General features: G+C 46.9%; 1 protein-coding gene across 3 annotated transcripts in view; it reads left to right on the top strand.

Moving 5' to 3' along the window:
• The window catches only part of cyfip1 (cytoplasmic FMR1 interacting protein 1), a 165602-nt gene that overhangs the window by 127176 nt on the left and 26350 nt on the right, over window positions 1–12076 (top strand). The window lies entirely within an intron of this gene.

Genomic DNA, 12076 nt, shown 5'->3' with positions numbered 1-12076 from the left:
CCATCAGTGTCTGAGGACGAGACTAAGGCTCCAGCCACATTGCCCCGTTATGACCCCCTCTCCCCACTGACTGACAGTGATGCCAGGATCGATGTCCGCTCGACACGGCTCCAAATGGAGGCGGAAGAGCGGGCACAAATCAGGCAAGACAAGCTGGAGATGCGTAAGCTAGAGGTAGAACAGGAGACGCGTAAGATGGAACTGGAGACGCGTAGGCTTGATCAAGAACTGGAGACGCGTAGGCTTGATCAAGAACTGGAGACGCGTAAGATGGAACTGGAGATGCGTAAAATGGAACTAGAGGCAGAAACAGCGAGGTTAGTCTCTGCTAATACTATGCCTGCTAGTGAGCCATCCTCACCAGCTGTGTCATCTGCTACGTTTGATATTAGTAGGCAGATCACCTTGGTACCTGTGTTCAGGGAGTCAGAGGTTGATTCCTATTTCAGTGTGTTTGAACGTATAGCGGTAGCATTGAAATGGCCCGAAGAGGTATGGTGCCTATTACTTCAGTGTAAACTAACAGGTAAAGCCCAAGAGGTTCTGGCAGCGCTACCTCTTGAAGACAGTTTGAATTATGAAGTGGTCAAAGCTACTGTTCTTCGTGCCTATGAGCTTGTTCCTGAGGCATATCGACAGAGATTTAGGTCTCATAAAAAGTCTCCTACTCAGACTTATGTGGAGTTTGCTAGAGACAAAGGAAATCTGTTTGACAAATGGCACAGTGCTAGTAAAGTAACTGATTTTAACTCTCTACGGGAGTTAATCTTGTTAGAAGAGTTTAAAAATTGCTTACCGGAACGCATTGTAGTTTATCTGAACGAACAGAAAGTATCCTCACTGTCGGAAGCGTCTGTTTTGGCAGACGAGTTTGTGTTGACGCATAAGAGCGTGTTTTCGGCTCGTACGGAGAGCAGGGCTGCGGAGTTGCTAACTTTTAGTCCTAGTCGACCAGCAGTACATCCAGCGCGCCCAAAAGATGTGCGTCACTGTTTCTATTGTCATAAGGTGGGACATTTGGTTAGTGATTGCTTTTTGCTTAAACGCAAACCGGGGATACCTCAGCACGCCAGGCCGCCAACGGGTGTTGGGCTGATTCGTACGGTTGTCAGGCCGGAATCAAGACAGAAGCCTCATAGTGAATGTGGTTTGAAAGTCCCTGTCCCAGATCACAGTTATGAACCGTTCATTTTTGAGGGGTTTGTTTCTATATCAGATGACGAAGCGTCTCAGCGTCCAGTTAGAATCCTCAGAGATACTGGTGCGGCGCAGTCGTTCATACTAGCTGATGTGTTGCCCTTGTCTAATAATACATATTGTGGTTCCAGTGTGTTAGTACAAGGAATTGAAATGGGATTTGTTCCAGTGCCATTGCACTTTGTGAACGTACACTCTGAGTTAGTCAGTGGATTGTTCAGAGTTGGCGTACGTCCTATGTTGCCAGTAAAAGGTGTGACATTTATAATGGGCAACGATATTGCCGGAGGAAAGGTGATACCCGTATTGGAGGTAATGGATAAAAGTGACCAGTCTCTCTCCGAGGAGCTGGCACAGGGTTATCCAGATGTGTTCCCCGCTTGTGCTGTCACACGTGCTCAAGCCCGACAAGTGGGTGAAGTGGTAGATTTGTCAGACACGATTCTATTCAGAGAGTGTGACCCAGAGGATAGTTCGGGTGCTACTTCTGGTAAGCTGGTGCAGTCTGACCAACAGCCCAGAGAAAGGAAGAAGGATGTGGAACTTGTTGCTGAGGCAATACAGTTACCAGTTACTCGTGAGCAGCTGATCGCTAACCAACAGGTTGACATTAGTCTGGCTAAATGTTTTTCTAGTGTTGTCTCAGAGGACGAGCTAAAGAAGAAAAACATGGCATACTTCATTGATGGTAATCTCCTCATGCGTAAATGGACATCCCATGTTGACGCTGGCGGAGATTGGAATGCTGTTTACCAAATAGTGATTCCTACAGCCTTTCGACAAAATGTTTTATCCCTCGCTCATGATCACCAGTGGTCCGGACATCTGGGAGTCACCAAGACGTATGATCGAAGTTTTGCGACATTTCTTTTGGCCTGGCTTAAAACAAGATGTGGCTCGGTTCTGTCGGACTTGCCACACCTGTCAAGTAGTTGGGAAACCGAACCAGGTTATTTCCCCGCGCCTCTTTGTCCCATACCGGCCATAGGTGAACCATTCGAACATGTGATGGTTGATTGTGTTGGACCATTACCAAAAACAAAATCTGGTAACCAGTTTATGTTGACAATTATGTGTGTGGCCACCAGGTACCCAGAGGCCATTCCTCTGCGAAGGATTACTGCTCCAGTGGTGAGTAAAGCGTTGATCAAATTCTTCTCAACTTTTGGATTACCTAAGGTGATACAAACTGATCAGGGTACGAATTTCCTTTCTAAACTTTTCAAACAAGTGTTAAAATCCTTGTCAGTTACACACCGTGTGTCAAGCGCATATCACCCAGAGTCTCAGGGTGCGCTTGAACGTTGGCATCAGACACTGAAGTCTATGCTCCGTAAATATTGCATGGAATCTGAGAAAGATTGGGATGAGGGAGTTCCTCTAGTGTTGTTTGCTGTCCGTGAGACAGTACAGGAATCCCTAGGGTTCAGCCCAGCTGAACTGGTGTTTGGACACACCATGAGAGGACCTATGAAAGTCCTTAAGGATCAGTTTTTGTCACAAGAGTTGTGTGTGAAAGAAAATGTGTTGGACTACGTTAGTCGCTTTCGTGAGCGCCTACATGCTGCCTGTGCTCTAGCAAAGGAAGCGCTGTCTTCCTCACAGAAACGGATGAAACGACACTATGACACACAGGCTGTTTCCGTTCACTGCAGCCAGGTGACCGAGTTCTTGTGTTGTTGCCTGTGCCAGGAGCGTCATTGTCAGCACGTTTCTCTGGTCCTTATGTCATTGAAAAGAAACTAACTGAAACTGACTATGTGATACAGACTCCTGATAGAAAACGCCAATCTCGTGTGTGCCACGTTAACATGTTGAAGACATACCACACCAGACCCGTCACTCAGGTAGACAGTCCAGAGAAACTGGCCGAGTCGGCTGTCTCTGTTGCTGCTACGGCTGTAGTGGGAGGTAATGTTAATGATGTGGACGGAGATGGTTTGGAGTTGCGCAATACTCAGCAGCAGTGTGCTAGATTGCCCAATTCAGAGATGCTGTTGTCTCTCCCGGCAAGCCTGATTCATTTAACGGACAGACAGTCAGATGATATTGTGAGACTGTTACACAGCTTTCCATGTCTTTTTAATGATGTTCCTACATGTACAAATGTGTTAGAACATGACATTAATGTTGGAAACGCTGCACCTATCAAGCAACATCCTTATCGTGTCAACGTCGCTAAGAGAAAGATAATGAGGGGTGAGGTCGGTTATTTGCTGGAGAATAACCTGGCTAGTCCAAGTTCAAGTCCTTGGAGTTCTCCGTGCATTCTGGTTCCTAAACCTGATGGGACATCCAGATTATGTACGGACTATCGGAAAGTCAATGCTGTCACAGTGCCCGACTCGTTCCCGTTACCCAGACTGGATGACTGTATTGATACTGTTGGTGCTGCTACCTATGTAACCAAATTAGATCTTCTAAAGGTTACTGGCAGGTGCCGTTAACCCCACGTGCCTCCGACATCTCTGCATTTGTGACCCCAGATCACTTCCTACAATATGCTGTCATGGCATTTGGGATGCGGAACGCACCAGCCACTTTCCAACGCCTGGTTAACACAGTATTGGCTGGAGTTCGTAATTGTAGTGCTTACCTTGATGATCTGGTAATTTATTCAACTGAGTGGTCTGATCATGTTAACACTCTAAGGGTAGTGTGTGAACGTCTAGCAACCGCTTCTCTAACCCTGAACTTAGCAAAGTGCGAGTTTGGGAAGGCCACTGTTACGTATCTTGGTAAACAGGTCGGCCATGGTCAGGTGCGCCCTGTAGATGCCAAGGTCTCCGCTATAAACGCATTTCCCGCACCTACCACCAGAAGAGAGCTACGCCGTTTTTTAGGGATGGTTGGCTACTACCGTAGTTTCTGTAAAAATTTCTCTGCGGTAGTTGCTCCATTAACGGATTTGCTCAGTCCGGCGAGAAAATTTGTATGGTCTGAAGATTGTTGTACTGCTTTCAACACTGCTAAAGCACTCTTGTGTAGTACTCCTGTTCTTGCTGCGCCAGATTTTGAGCGGCCGTTTAAACTGGAGGTAGATGCAAGTGCCAGAGGTGCTGGTGCTGTTCTACTGCAGCAAGACCAGAGTGGAGTGGACCATCCTGTCTGTTATTTTTCACGGAAATTTAACAAATGTCAGACAAACTATTCCACCATTGAACAAGAAGCTCTAGCTTTGTTGTTAGCTCTGCAGTACTTTGAAGTTTATGTTGGTTCCAGTGCATTACCAGTGGTAGTGTATACTGACCATAATCCCTTAGTTTTTCTCCACCGGATGTACAACCAGAACCAACGCCTTATGCTTTGGGCACTTGTCGTGCAAAATTATAATTTGGAGATCCGCCACAAAAAGGGGTTGGATAATGTGTTGGCAGATGCTTTGTCTCGTGTTTGATGATCTAGGTTTTTTTTTTGTTATCCCGATAGGATGATTTGTGAATTTGGGTGTTGTGATGGTACGTGTAGCAAACCATTGTGGTTTGCTCTTTTAAGGGTGGGAGTGTTACGGATACAGGTATCCTGTGTTTTTGTGTGTTTCTACTCTTTCTGCCCTAATCACAGGTGTCCTGTATGTTCCTGATTGGTGGTCGTTGAGGTGTCTGCTGATTGGACCAATCAGTGAACATTCCTGTTAATTGCACCACCTGTTATTCGTTTGTTCAATCACACATCCCATTTTATAAAAACCAGACTTGTGTTTGTTGAGAGAGAGAGACTTTTTGCCATATGTGAGTATGGACACGGTGGTGTCCTGTGTGTTGTGTACGCACTAAGTTGCTGATTACCCTGTTTAGTAGCTTTGTGTGTTTTTGGGAAAAGGGGGGTTTAAGCTAGATGCCCTTGGGCGTACATTACCCGTAGGAAGAAATCTGTCTATAAACACCAGTTAGACCTGAGCGGACCACCCACTGTATTTTTGTATGGTAGCAGTAGCCTAGCGGTTCTTTAGGCAGGCTAGATCAGTTTAGGGGGTTTTACACTATTGTTTCATTTCTTGGGTCCTGCTCAGCCCTTTTTCCCAAACCCTTACCGTGTGTTCATAAATAAACACTTTGTGTTTGACGGTAGTTCATGGTTGTTGTGTCAGTTATGTTCTCACTGTTCCCAGCCACACTTATAATTTACATGAATTTATGTTACGGGTCTCATGTCCATCCACCCTAGATGTTTAGAGCCACGGGGCTCGTAACAGCAGCCCTGCTCTCCGTACGAGCCGAAAACACGCTCTTATGCGTCAACACAAACTCGTCTGCCAATACAGACGCTTCCGACAGTGAGGATACTTTCTGTTCGTTCAGATAAACTACAATGCATTCCGGTAAGCAATTTTTAAACTCTTCTAACAAGATTAACTCCCGTAGAGAGTTAAAATCAGTTACCTTACTAGCACTGTGCCATTTGTCAAACAGATTTCCTTTGTCTCTAGCAAACTCCACATAAGTCTGAGTAGGAGACTTTTTATGAGACCTAAATCTCTGTCGATATGCCTCAGGAACAAGCTCATAGGCACGAAGAACAGTAGCTTTGACCACTTCATAATTCAAACTGTCTTCAAGAGGTAGCGCTGCCAGAACCTCTTGAGCTTTACCTGTTAGTTTACACTGAAGTAATAGGCACCATACCTCTTCGGGCCATTTCAATGCTACCGCTATCCGTTCAAAAACACTGAAATAGGAATCAACCTCTGACTCCCTGAACACAGGTACCAAGGTGATCTGCCTACTAATATCAAACGTAGCAGCCGACACAGCTGGTGAGGATGGCTCACTAGCAGTCATAGTATGAGCAGAGACTAACCTCGCTGTTTCTGCCTCCAGTTCCATTTTACGCACCTCCAGTTCCATCTTACGCGTCTCCAGTTCTTGATCAAGCCTACGCGTCTCCAGTTCTTGATCAAGCCTACGCGTCTCCAGTTCTACCTCTAGCTTACGCATCTCCTGTTCTGCCTCTAGCTTACGCATCTCCAGCTTGTCTTGCCTGATTTGTGCCCGCTCTTCCGCCTCCATTTGGAGCCGTGTCGACGGACATCGATCCTGGCATCACTGTCAGTCAGTGGGGAGAGTGGGTCATAACGGGCAATGTGGCTGGAGCCTTAGCCTCGTCCTCAGACACTGATGGGCTTACAGGCGTAGCAACCACATCCCCTACAGGAGCAGCAGACTCAGGCGGCGGTAACTCAAGCACTCGCTCGTTTAACAATATCGCTAGCACTACTTCCCTAACTTCTGCTTTCACTAAACCCCTCGGTATGGGTAAAGAAAAGTGGTCAGCCAAAGCCTGTAGATCCACTCTACGGCAATTCTCAAAAACCCCCCACGTAGGGTTTTCCAAAAATGCCTCTAACTCAAAAGTAGCCATCCTACTAGCAACACGAGCCGTCGACTACTGAACACAAAAAAAAACAGGTAGTACAGCTGCCAAGCTCAACACTGAACCAGACACTGACTAATTTGCATGAGTAACACGGGATAGATAGGATCCCGGACGAGCCCCCACTTTATGTTACGAACCCCGTGGCTCTAAACATCTAGGGTGGATGGACATGAGACCCGTAACATAAATTCATGCAAATTATAAGTGTGGCATGAAACAGTGAGAACAAAAATGACACAACTACCATGAACTACCGTCAAACACAAATGGTTTATTGCTAAACACACGGTAAAGGTTTGGGAAAAAGGGGCTGAGCAGGACCCAAGAAATGAAACAATAGTGTAAAACCCCTAAACTGATCTAGCCTGCCTGAAGAACCGCTAGGCTACTGCTAGTCATACAAAAGTACAGTGGGTGGTCCGCTCAGGTCTAACTAGTGTTTTTAGACAGATTTCTTCCTACGGGTAATGTACGCCCAAGGGCAACTAGCTTAAACTCCCCTTTTCCCAGAAACACACAAAGCTACCAAACAGGGTAATCAGCAATTAAGTAGTACACAATACACAGGACACCACAGTATCCACACTCACAGAACAAAACAGTAGTCTAACAGAATTTACCAATCATAATAAACAGCAACTAAGTGAGTAACCAAAAACAGGACACCACCGTGTCCATACTCACAAACGGAAATATTCTCTCTCTCTCTCAACAAACACAAGACTGGTCTTTATACAATGGGCTGTGTGATTGAACAAACGAGTAACAGGTGGTGCAATGCACAGGAATGTTCACTGATTGGTCCAATCAGCAGACACCTCAACGACCACCAATCAGGAACATACAGGACACCTGTGATTAGGGCAGAAGGAGAGAAACACACAAAAACACAGGATACCTGTATCCGTAACAACTACCATATATGGGTTCAAACTGGGCTGTTTTGATTTGCAACCACCATTTTATTGATGCTTTGTGTGATTTTCTATATTTTATAGAAGCCTTATTTTAGAAGCCTTATTATAGAAGCCTTATTATAGAAGCCTTATTATAGAAGCCTTATTATAGAAGCCTTGGGCTTCTGTTCTGAAGGGAATGTTTCTTCTCAGTCTACAGAATCATTAATGGATGGCGCCATAGGGCCCTGGTCTAAAGTAGTGCACTATATAGGGAATAGGGTGTCATAGGGCCCTGGTCTAAAGTAGTGCACTATATAGGGAATAGGGTGTCATTCTCTGGTCTAAAGTAGTGCACTATATAGGGAATAGGGTGTCATTCTCTGGTCTAAAGTAGTGCACTATATAGGGAATAGGGTGCCATTCTCTGGTCTAAAGTAGTGCACTATATAGGGAATAGGGTGCCATTCTCTGGTCTAAAGTAGTGCACTATATAGGGAATAGGGTGCCATTCTCTGGTCTAAAGTAGTGCACTATATAGGGAATAGGGTGCCATTCTCTGGTCTAAAGTAGTGCACTATATAGGGAATAGGGTGCCATTCTCTGGTCTAAAGTAGTGCACTATATAGGGAATAGGGTGTCATTCTCTGGTCTAAAGTAGTGCACTACATAGGGAATAGGGTGCTATTCTCTGGTCTAAAGTAGTGCACTATATAGGGAATATGGTGCCATTCTCTGGTCTAAAGTAGTGCACTATATAGGGAATAGGGTGCCATTCTCTGGTCTAAAGAAGTGCACTATATAGGGAATAGGGTGTCATAGGGCTCTGGTCTAAAGTAGTGCACTATATAGGGAATAGGGTGTCATAGGGCCCTGGTCTAAAGTAGTGCACTATATAGGGAATAGGGTGCCATTCTCTGGTCTAAAGTAGTGCACTATATAGGGAATAGGGTGCCATTCTCTGGTCTAAAGTAGTGCACTATATAGGGAATAGGGTGCCATTCTCTGGTCTAAAGTAGTGCACTATATAGGGAATAGGGTACCATTCTCTGGTCTAAAGTAGTGCACTATATAGGGAATAGGGTGCCATTCTCTGGTCTAAAGTAGTGCACTATATAGGGAATAGGGTGCCATTCTCTGGTCTAAAGTAGTGCACTATATAGGGAATAGGGTGCCATTCTCTGGTCTAAAGTAGTGCACTATATAGGGAATAGGGTACCATTCTCTGGTCTAAAGTAGTGCACTATATAGGGAATAGGGTGCCATTCTCTGGTCTAAAGTAGTGCACTATATAGGGAATAGGGTGCCATAGGGCCCTGGTCTAAAGTAGTGCACTATATAGGGAATAGGGTGCCATTCTCTGGTCTAAAGTAGTGCACTATATAGGGAACAGGGTGCCATAGGGCCCTGGTCTAAAGTAGTGCACTATATAGGGAATAGGGTGCCATTCTCTGGTCTAAAGTAGTGCACTATATAGGGAATAGGGTGCCATTCTCTGGTCTAAAGTAGTGCACTATATAGGGAATAGGGTGCCATTCTCTGGTCTAAAGTAGTGCACTATATAGGGAATAGGGTGCCATTCTCTGGTCTAAAGTAGTGCACTATATAGGGAATAGGGTGCCATTCTCTGGTCTAAAGTAGTGCACTATATAGGGAATAGGGTGCCATTCTCTGGTCTAAAGTAGTGCACTATATAGGGAATAGGGTGCCATTCTCTGGTCTAAAGTAGTGCACTATATAGGGAATAGGATGCCATTCTCTGGTCTAGAGTAGTGCACTATATAGGGAATAGGGTGCCATTCTCTGGTCTAAAGTAGTGCACTATATAGGGAATAGGGTGCCATTCTCTGGTCTAAAGTAGTGCACTATATAGGGAATAGGGTGCCATTTGGGACGTAGATCTGGACTTCAGTCATGGTTCAATATGTTATTTAGAGGCGTCAGATCTCCCCTCTCTTCTTTCTGGTGAGGTCCAGGACTTCAAACCCTGTCCGCTGCCCTGTTTGCTTCTTTCTGGTGAGGTCCAGGACTTCAAACCCTGTCCGCTGCCCTGTTTGCTTCTTTCTGGTGAGGTCCAGGACTTCAAACCCTGTCCGCTGCCCTGTTTGCTTCTTTCTGGTGAGGTCCAGGACTTCAAACCCTGTCCGCTGCCCTGTTTGCTTCTTTCTGGTGAGGTCCAGGACTTCAAACCCTGTCCACTGCCCTGTTTGCTTCTTTCTGGTGAGGTCCAGGACTTCAAACCCTGTCCACTGCCCTGTTTGCTTCTTTCTGGTGAGGTCCAGGACTTCAAACCCTGTCCACTGCCCTGTTTGCTTCTTTCTGGTGAGGTCCAGGACTTCAAACCCTGTCCGCTGCCCTGTTTGATGAGCTAAAGTCACTTCAACAGACAGGGGTCTGTCTAGCTTTGATGTATTTCTATATAATGTCTTTAAGACTTGAAGAACTCTTAAAGGTACAGAATTCAGTGTGTAGGTGGCTATCGCTTTTCAACCAATCACAACCTTTCTTTTTTCGTCTGTGTGTAATCAGTAGTTGCCCATAACAACGTGTGAGGGACTCTGCTCTGTTCCCAGGCAGGATGACAGAGACTCAGCTGGCAACTAGTGTCAAACAATGAATACAGTTAAGAGTCAGACAAATAACAGCAGAATTTGACAGACTTACCGTAAACACATGCTTAGAGGAAGGGTTGATTGGCAGGTCAGTCTGTTTGCTGCTCGGGGTAGCTGATTCAGAGTGAAGCTGGTTTCTGCTGCGACTGGACTTCCTTCCTGTAGCTTTGGACTTCCTTCCTGTAGCTTTGTCATGGCCACACAGCTCTTCTGATCCACTGTCTGTGGTCTGGTGTGGTGAGGTGTGGTCTGGTCTGGTGAGGTCTGGTTTGGTGTGGTCTGGTCTGGTCTGGTGAGGTCTGGTCTGGTGTGGTGAGGTCTGGTTTGGTGTGGTCTGGTGTGGTCTGGTGAGGTGTGGTCTGGTGAGGTCTGGTTTGGTGAGGTGTGGTCTGGTCTTGTGAGGTGTGGTCTGGTGAGGTCTGGTCTGGTGAGGTGTGGTCTGGTGAGGTGTGGTCTGGTCTGGTGAGGTGTGGTCTGGTGAGGTGTGGTCTGGTCTGGTGAGGTGTGGTCTGGTGAGGTCTGGTCTGGTGAGGTCTGGTCTGGTGAGGTGTGGTCTGGTGAGGTGTGGTCTGGTGAGGTGTGGTCTGGTCTGGTGAGGTGTGGTCTGGTGAGGTGTGGTCTGGTCTGGTGAGGTGTGGTCTGGTGAGGTCTGGTCTGGTGAGGTCTGGTCTGGTGAGGTGAGGTCTGGTGAGGTGTGGTCTGGTGAGGTCTGGTGAGGTGAGGTCTGGTGAGATGTGGTCTGGTGAGGTGTGGTCTGGTGAGGTGTGGTCTGGTGAGATGTGGTCTGGTGAGGTGTGGTCTGGTGAGGTGTGGTCTATAGAAGAGTGGACCACCAGGGAAGGCTCTGTCCTCTTCTAGCCTCCTACAGTGTAACACTTCTCCCCTAGCCTCCTACAGTGTAACACTTCTCCCCTAGCCTCCTACAGTGTAACACTTCTCCCCTAGTCTCCTACAGTGTAGTGTAACACTTCTCCCCTAGCCCCCTACAGTGTAGTGTAACACTTCTCCCCTAGCCTCCTACAGTGTAACACTTCTCCCCTAGCCCCCTACAGTGTAACACTTCTCCCCTAGCCTCCTACAGTGTAACACTTCTCCCCTAGTCTCCTACAGTGTAGTGTAACACTTCTCCCCTAGCCTCCTACAGTGTAGTGTAACACTTCTCCCCTAGCCCCCTACAGTGTAGTGTAACACTTCTCCCCTAGCCTCCTACAGTGTAACACTTCTCCCCTAGCCCCCTACAGTGTAACACTTCTCCCCTAGCCTCCTACAGTGTAACACTTCTCCCCTAGCCTCCTACAGTGTAACACTTCTCCCCTAGCCTCCTACAGTGTAACACTTCTCCCCTAGCCCCCTACAGTGTAGTGTAACACTTCTCCCCTAGCCTCCTACAGTGTAACACTTCTCCCCTAGCCTCCTACAGTGTAACACTTCTCCCCTAGCCTCCTACAGTGTAACACTTATCCCCTAGCCCCCTACAGTGTAGTGTAACACTTCTCCCCTAGCCCCCTACAGTGTAGTGTAACACTTCTCCCCTAGCCCCCTGTAGTGTAACACTTCTCCCCTAGCCCCCTGTAGTGTAACACTTCTCCCCTAGCCCCCTGTAGTGTAACACTTCTCCCCTAGCCTCCTACAGTGTAACACTTCTCCCCTAGCCTCCTACAGTGTAACACTTCTCCCCTAGCCCCCTACAGTGTAGAGTAACACTTCTCCCCTAGCCTCCTACAGTGTAACACTTCTCCCCTAGTCTCCTGCAGTGTAACACTTCTCCCCTAGTCTCCTACAGTGTAACACTTCTCCCCTAGCCCCCTACAGTGTAACACTTCTCCCCTAGCCCCCTACAGTGTAGTGTAACACTTCTCCCCTAGCCCCCTGTAGTGTAACACTTCTCCCCTAGCCCCCTGTAGTGTAACACTTCTCCCCTAGCCCCCTGTAGTGTAACATTTCTCCCCTAGCCTCCTACAGTGTAGTGTAACACTTCTCCCCTAGCCTCCTACA

This window comes from Coregonus clupeaformis, unplaced genomic scaffold (genome assembly GCF_020615455.1).
Source record: "Coregonus clupeaformis isolate EN_2021a unplaced genomic scaffold, ASM2061545v1 scaf0028, whole genome shotgun sequence".
NCBI lineage: Eukaryota > Metazoa > Chordata > Actinopteri > Salmoniformes > Salmonidae > Coregonus > Coregonus clupeaformis.
This window is presented reverse-complemented; position numbering and strand designations above follow the sequence as displayed.